Source organism: Strigops habroptila, chromosome 3, assembly GCF_004027225.2.
Source record: "Strigops habroptila isolate Jane chromosome 3, bStrHab1.2.pri, whole genome shotgun sequence".
NCBI lineage: Eukaryota > Metazoa > Chordata > Aves > Psittaciformes > Psittacidae > Strigops > Strigops habroptila.
Genome location: NC_044279.2, coordinates 36,551,166 through 36,558,215, shown reverse-complemented (window position 1 = coordinate 36,558,215; position 7,050 = coordinate 36,551,166). Strand labels below are relative to the sequence as shown.

General features: G+C 39.2%; 1 long non-coding RNA gene across 1 annotated transcript; it reads left to right on the top strand.

Annotated features, from left to right (window-relative positions):
* Window positions 1-3,853: 3,853 nt before the first annotated feature.
* On the top strand, window positions 3,854-4,953 carry LOC115605455. Its single transcript, XR_003990599.1, has 2 exons — window positions 3,854-4,121; window positions 4,679-4,953. It is a non-coding gene; the product is annotated as an uncharacterized LOC115605455 (long non-coding RNA).
* Window positions 4,954-7,050: the final 2,097 nt, after the last annotated feature.

Sequence of the window (7,050 nt, the reverse complement as noted above, 5' to 3'; positions counted from 1 at the left end):
AGGTTCCTGTCTGCTTCGTTCTTTGTCCTCCCCTTACTCAGTACTGCTACCTGTGCAGTCAGAGAATAGAAGCTAAAGTAAATCTTTGATTTTATGAAGTCAGTGGTAAAATTGTTAACTCTAATACAAGAAGCATTCCATCCATGAAAGTCATAAGAGTGAAAAGTAGAAAAATAAATGAGCAGTTGTATAGATTTAGAAATTTACAACAAATATGTGCAAGGAAACATTGTTAAGCATTAAAAAACAGATGAGCACAAGACCGGGAGATTCAGTCAAAAATTACTCTGTCATGAAGGTTTTAAATCATAGTTTGAAAAATACCTTGAGATCTTAGATTACCTTTGGGGACTAGTGTTTTTTTTCCATCTGTCTCATTTTAAATTCCACCCCAAAACCCAAGAATGTACAGTAAAAAGAAAACACACTTGACAACCTTATGATTTTACCTTCTAATGCACCATGATATAACTTCCATGATAATTCATGAATCTTAGAGTATAATCTGACATGACACTAAAGAAGTTATTACTGTTCTGTCGATGGGGAAAAATCTGTTTGAACTCAATATTGCTGCCTTCAGTGGAAAAAAATCCAAAGCCCTAAAAAGCAAGTAGTTATAATGAACAAGGAGAGATCATTTGCGCTGTCTCTTACAGGTTTGTGTCTTGACACCCAGTAGCAAGTTTTCACTTAATAAAAATTGTGCATATATAAATCTCCATCCTTTAAATGGGTATTTGAAATTCTACTCTGAAAACAATTTTCAGAACATTCTTGCTGGTACCATTTATACGGTGAAGGGTTATATTAATGCCAGCCTCCAGAATTAAAATAAGACTTGCGATATTTCTTAGCATTGCCCCATGCCAGACATCCCTTTTAAAGGAACCATCAACTGGAAGCCCTCAGATCATGAAATTAGGTGATGTATCTAGCACAACAGGAAGCAGGAATAGCAAAGAGGTTTAAGCTGTCTTTCATCTTGAGATGGAAGGGTTTTGGTTTTTCCCCCATGATCTTTCAGGGTGCCATAGAGGGATCATCTCCACAGCAATACTTTTGAGGAGGGGAAATTATGGACAACAGCAACCCAGCCTAGCTGCCTTTCATGATGCTAAATTCAAGTGCTGGACCTAAATGACAGTGAGCTGTCCTTACTGCTGGGAATGAGCTTCCTGGAAGATGACATGAGGCCCAGGAGCTGTCAGCTACTACTAGCATGACAGTGAATTTTAGAAGATGTCAGACATACCATGAATGAGAGATGTATGTCTCACAGGCTTTATTAAGTATCAAACTAGCAGAGCTTGAGATGTATGTATTAAAAAAAAAAAAAAAGAGTTGTTACAAGAAGATCGTATTGCAGCATACTTAATTATGGTCTAGAAAAGGGGCTTTCTGAAAAGTTTAGAGTTGCAGGATAGATCCCCCTGTTCAGGACAGAGTGAGTTGACTTGGAATTCTGCCGGTATAAACCATAGCATTAGCAATAATGTTGAAGTCTGCTTGGAAAACATGCTTGGAATTATCAGAGCTTTAGGAAGTAAGACAAGTTCTTTGCATTTAATTCAAAGTTCTGACACAGGGCTGCTCCCTATTAAAGGCTTCAGAAGAATCTAAAAACTAACACAACCTTTACATTATTAAAAAAAAAAAAAAGAATTATGAAGCCTTGATGCAATATGTAGAGCAAATGGTTTGAAATAGATGTAAAAGAATCATACTTAAAAAGACCTGTTTCTAAAATGCAGAGGAGAAACAAACATGTTTGGTAATGTCATAAAAGCTTATAGTCCTCTATATAGCCCATACAGTCCTCTGTGTAGCCCTCTACAATGAAATTCCTTTAGAAAAAAGTTCAGCAATGATGTTTTTTGTGCCTTGGCTACTAGTTTGTGCTTCATAGCTTTGTGTAGTGTCTCAGCATTCTCTCATTCTTTTGTCTGTAAGAAACATAAGACAGAAACTGTTTCAGTGTTCCCTCAGGGCACATAGTAGTTAACGTAGAAGCCAGAATTGCTGTGTAAAATAGCAAATGCTCAACTATTATTGGATATAATCAAACCCTTACTGTGTACATTTATACTCTTCATGTGCCCAGGCTAGTAACATTTTAAGAACCTAATGCAGTGTGTTGCGTAAGGCCACTTATCTTGTTCTTTGGTATAAATGCATACATCCTGAATTTCCTTAAGCTATCTAAAAGGGCTTTGCCACTATGTCACAGCCACATCAGCTTGTGCTGCATCAAAACGCTAAGTAGAGTGTGTTTGACAGACAATAGCGTTCTCTCTTGATCAGACCCAAGAGAGAGGAACTTGATTCAAGGGCCTATGAATATTAAGTAGAACCAGTATTCCTAGGAGCTGTTAATCAGCGTGTTATTTTTGTGGTGAGCATGCTGGGATTATTGGTAGTGAGCATGCTGGGTACACTGCTGAGAATTTTCTTCTTTTGCTTAAGATCTTGGAAACTTGTTACTATAGGAATGTTAGGCTTACTTTTAAAAATCCGTAAGTGTCTAGTGTCAAGGTTGTCATGAAAATGAATACTAAATATGTTCTGACAAGCCCTTACGTACCTTTCTCATAGTTGGTTCTTTATGGCCATTTATTTGCTGTTTAAAGGCATGATAGATTAATTTTTAAAAGCAAATTCAAAAATACTTTCTCTGGTGTTGCAAAGCTAACTTCCCCAAACCTGATAGCAGAAAGAGAGGTCTCATTCTTCTCTTCCCAAGACCACAAAATGTTTGCACCATCTGGCATATATTTCCCATTATAAAATGGTGACCTCATCTGTAAGATCAGTCACTTTAACTTAACCACACTGCTGCAAAGCATTAAAAAAAACGCTGCTACAAGTTTCTTTTCTATGTCTGAGGGAAGAAAAAGCAACCCCAACCCCCAAAAAAAAAAAAAAATCTGGATAGAATGGCTGCTGCTACAGACTTAAAAAAAGATATAACTGTTTTAATAATTAAATGTATGGGTACAAGAGGTTCCGCTTGAATATATTACATTCATTCACCAGGCTCCATGTCATGCTTACAGGTTTGTATTTCTCAGGAGAGAAATCAGAACTATTATATAATTCTCCAGGAACAGATAAAACCTGCCTTAACAATGCTTTGCAGTGGATACTTTGCAGCGCTGTTTCTAAAACTGTCTGTGTCTTGGTGGCTTATTAAAAAAAAACCAACCCCACAACACGACAAAAACCAAAACCCACCAAACCCCCCCCGCATTATCGCAATGTGTTCCATTAATGAAAAGGCTAAGGAAAACAAAACAAAACAAACAAGCAAAACCCAAAAAAACCCCAAGAAAATCAAAGGCCGGTCTTCCTATGAAATTCCTGAAATCCCCCAGTGCTATTTGTAATGAAAGTGGGTAACTAATGAGCATGCGATAATATTTTGGTATGCATTTTTTTTTCCTCTCCAGTATCCTGTCATAATTAATGGTTTGGAGGAGAAATCATTTGTGAATTGCAGAAGTCTGCATTTTTGCAAGAGAATCCAAGACTGTTCATTTATGTTTATAACTTACAGAGCTATGTTGTTCTGTAATGGTGTAATTTCTATATTCCGGGTGAATCAAACAGCAAAAGATCTAGTTAATAAACTCAAAAAGAAAGGGATCTCAGAAAATGAAAATTCTCTATCTTTTGAGACTGTCAAACAAAAGGATATTAGTACATATGTTTTAAATACTGTTCTGTATTCATCTTTGCTTTTTGAGATGATTTGTCTGATAACAGGGAGGAGTAAATGGGGGGGGGGTGGTGTTTCCCTCAGACTCTAGTATGTTCTGTGCTCAATTTTTTCTTTCTTTTCCTATGCAGGTCACCTTACTGCCAGCAGTGTGTGGCTGTGGGATGTGATTCTGCACCCAGTTTACATCTATATTTGCAAACTAACCTGCGCCTGAACTGGGGCTGAAGCAGAGGTGTGCTGTTGTCTACACTACTGCAGCTGTGGGAACCCTGGCACATTTTTGCCTGTGCCAAAAAGCACCATCCCAGAAGATGCCTGGGCCCTGAGAGCATTTCTCTGCCTTCTTGCAGTTCAGCTTCAGGACCAAAGAACAGATCCTGTTTTCTTTTCTGGTTCAGAGGTAGCCACTAAAGCTTCCCTAGAGAAGTCATTTACCTGTGTACAGTTCTACTTTCCAGCTGTTTGCCACCAAAGGCCACCGCTTACATTAGCTATATGAAGCCTTACTTGATACTTAGATCTGGAAAATATTTGTAGCCACTTTCTCCCTGTTTAATTTTTAACTGGAGCTTTTCTTGAACAAGGACTAAATAAAAATGAGTAAAGACTTTCACAGTCTGAGGTTTGAGCCTGTTTCCAGTGGGTCCTTTGAGAGCGTTTCCAATTACTTCCCTTCAGCTGGGCTCCTGAGTTTAGCTATTAAACTTCATAAATAAATCACTGTTGTGCACTAACTGTTTTTTGTTAGCATTCCTCTAATTTTTGTATACTTTCTTGGTAACGAATTTGGTGCAATATTCTTCATGTGGTCTCACAAACATAAGGAGCCAATTGAAGTGCTAGGATTACAGCTAAAAACAGTTTAAATGCAACTGCTCATCTTTTGTAACAACAAAATTAATGAATACAAACATTAACTTCTCACTAATCTTGATTCTTCTCTTTTTCCTTAAACAGCCATTCCCAATAGGAGTTCTGTTGGAAAAGCAAGGCTTCCAAGGAGGATGTATAAAGGAGAAAGGATGGGACAGGAGCAGATGAGAGACAGTAATAGAGCCCAGCATTACAGGAAAGAACTTCACAGTCGTCTCATTCATCCCAACTGCTTCCGGGTCTGGATAGGTAACAACAGACTGTGAACCCTGCCTTCTGGTTTTGTGTAAGGCACTTACTTTGATACAAAGTGCTTGTGGATAATAGAAAAACTGAGAAGAGTGGTGAGATCTTATTGATCGATGCTGTCAAGCAGCAATGGGCATAGAGGTCAGAAGGATTTTAAATCCACTGGGATTTAATGACACTACGCACTTTTTTCTGTGACCAGCTTCTATCCTAAATAAATGACCTGGAGAATGGAAGCAGTTCTGACAGGAGGGATATGGCAGCTCTGAACTTAATAAAAAGCTAAAATGCTCACATAACACTGTGCTGGGTCATGCATCTCCTATGGATCAGAAGATACTCATGGAAAACAAATGCCTGATGACAGCCAAATTGCTCAAACCATGTGTGTGGGGGGGAGGTGTTAGCATAGGAAAGAGAGTAAAATAAAGAATAAAATTCCCTTTGGGGAGTCCTCACACACAGTGAAAATTAAGTTTTCTAGGCAAGAATGCCAGAGATGTTATGGACTGGTAGAAATGGACTGTGTTTTAGAATTGATATACTGCTGCAGTTAATATCCTTTTCCTTTGGAAATGTGTTAGACCTTTAGCAATCACTGCAGGCCAGGACTTTGTTGTGTCTGAGAAATAAAATTATAGGATTATTTTTCAAAACTTAAAAGATTTTTCAGTCTTGATTGCATGTAGCAATTCCTTTGTGATCCTGAAACTAGAACCTGTTTTCTTTACTGACATATTTGCTACCCTTTTGTTGATACGCAGTGATATTAACAGGTAGCGAATTGTGTGCTCTGCTTTTTGTAGGGCTGTTTCCTAGTTTTTGTTTGGTGTAGCTTTTGCAATGAACTTTGTATTTCTTCTGAAGCATAAAATTTGACATGACATATGGCAAATAGACTGAGATAAACTAGAAGGGCGAGTCTAATGTGGAGCTTTAACATTTGCAACTTAGTCAAGATTTCTCTTAAAAGTGGTGAAAGAGTTTGCAGTGGTAGCCACAGCATGTAGGAGTCTCCTCCCAGCATCTCCAGTCACACATCTCTATGGGGTAGCCCAGAGAGAGGACATAGAGCTGGAAGGACGAGGGGCAGCACAGGCAAATCTGGGGGCTACCTTGAACAGGAGGATGAAAAATTTTAGAAGATGCCAAATTATGGAGGAATGGGGGAAGTTGCGAGCATTGAGAAGAAAAAGAGGTTCTTTATTCCTAAGGATGCAGAAGGAAAAAGTAGAAAATTAATCTAAGAGCAAAGGAAGGCAGGCTTTCCATAGCTGTTCTTCAAGGAAAAAAACTATAGTTGAAATCTCCATTCTTAATAAGCACTGCTGTCTCCCTGAAGCTCGTTTAGAAACCACCTCCTGGCTAGAGTTTTGATTAGTAATTATGAGCAGGTTTCCTTTCATTGACAGCTTTCCAGGGAGAAAGGCAAAACATTGACTCGAATCCACTAGTAAATCCCACACCTTATGAAGCAAGTAATGAATCATGATTGCTCTTTCATGGTATCAGCACTACTCACACAGTATTCCTAATGCCCCAAACAGTAATGATGCACATATTCCATACAGTGAGAGCTTTGCATCCAAAATTATTTGCTTAATAATAAGATGGATCACCTGCTACGTGCTCAAGAGTGTTGCATCCCGACTAGAAGAAAGTGCAGCAGGAGGGCCAGGAGACCTCCATGGATGGACAAGGAGCTGCTGAGGAAACTTAGAGGGAAAAAAGAAGCTTATAGAAGGTGGAAGCGAGGACAGGCGGCCTGGGAAGAATACAGGAACATTGCCCGAGAAGCTAGGGACCAGGTTAGGAAAGCTAAGGCCCAGCTAGAATTAAGTTTGGCAAGGGATGTAAAAGATAACAGGAAAGGATTCTATAGATACGTAGCAAATAAAAGACAGGCTAGGGACAATGTAGGCCCTCTCCAGAAGCTATCAGGAGAACTGGCTACCATGGATTTGGAGAAGGCTGAGGTTCTTAATGACTTCTTTGCCTCAGTCTTCACCAGCAAATGCTCTGACCACACAACCCAAGTCTTGGAAAGCAAATGCAGGGACTGTGAGAACGAAGACCTTAGGCCCACTGTAGGAGAGGATCAGGTTCGAGACCATCTTAAGAACCTATACGTGCACAAGTCCATGGGACCTGATGAAATCCATCCACGGGTCCTGAAGGAGCTGGCGAATGAAGTTGCTAAGCCACTG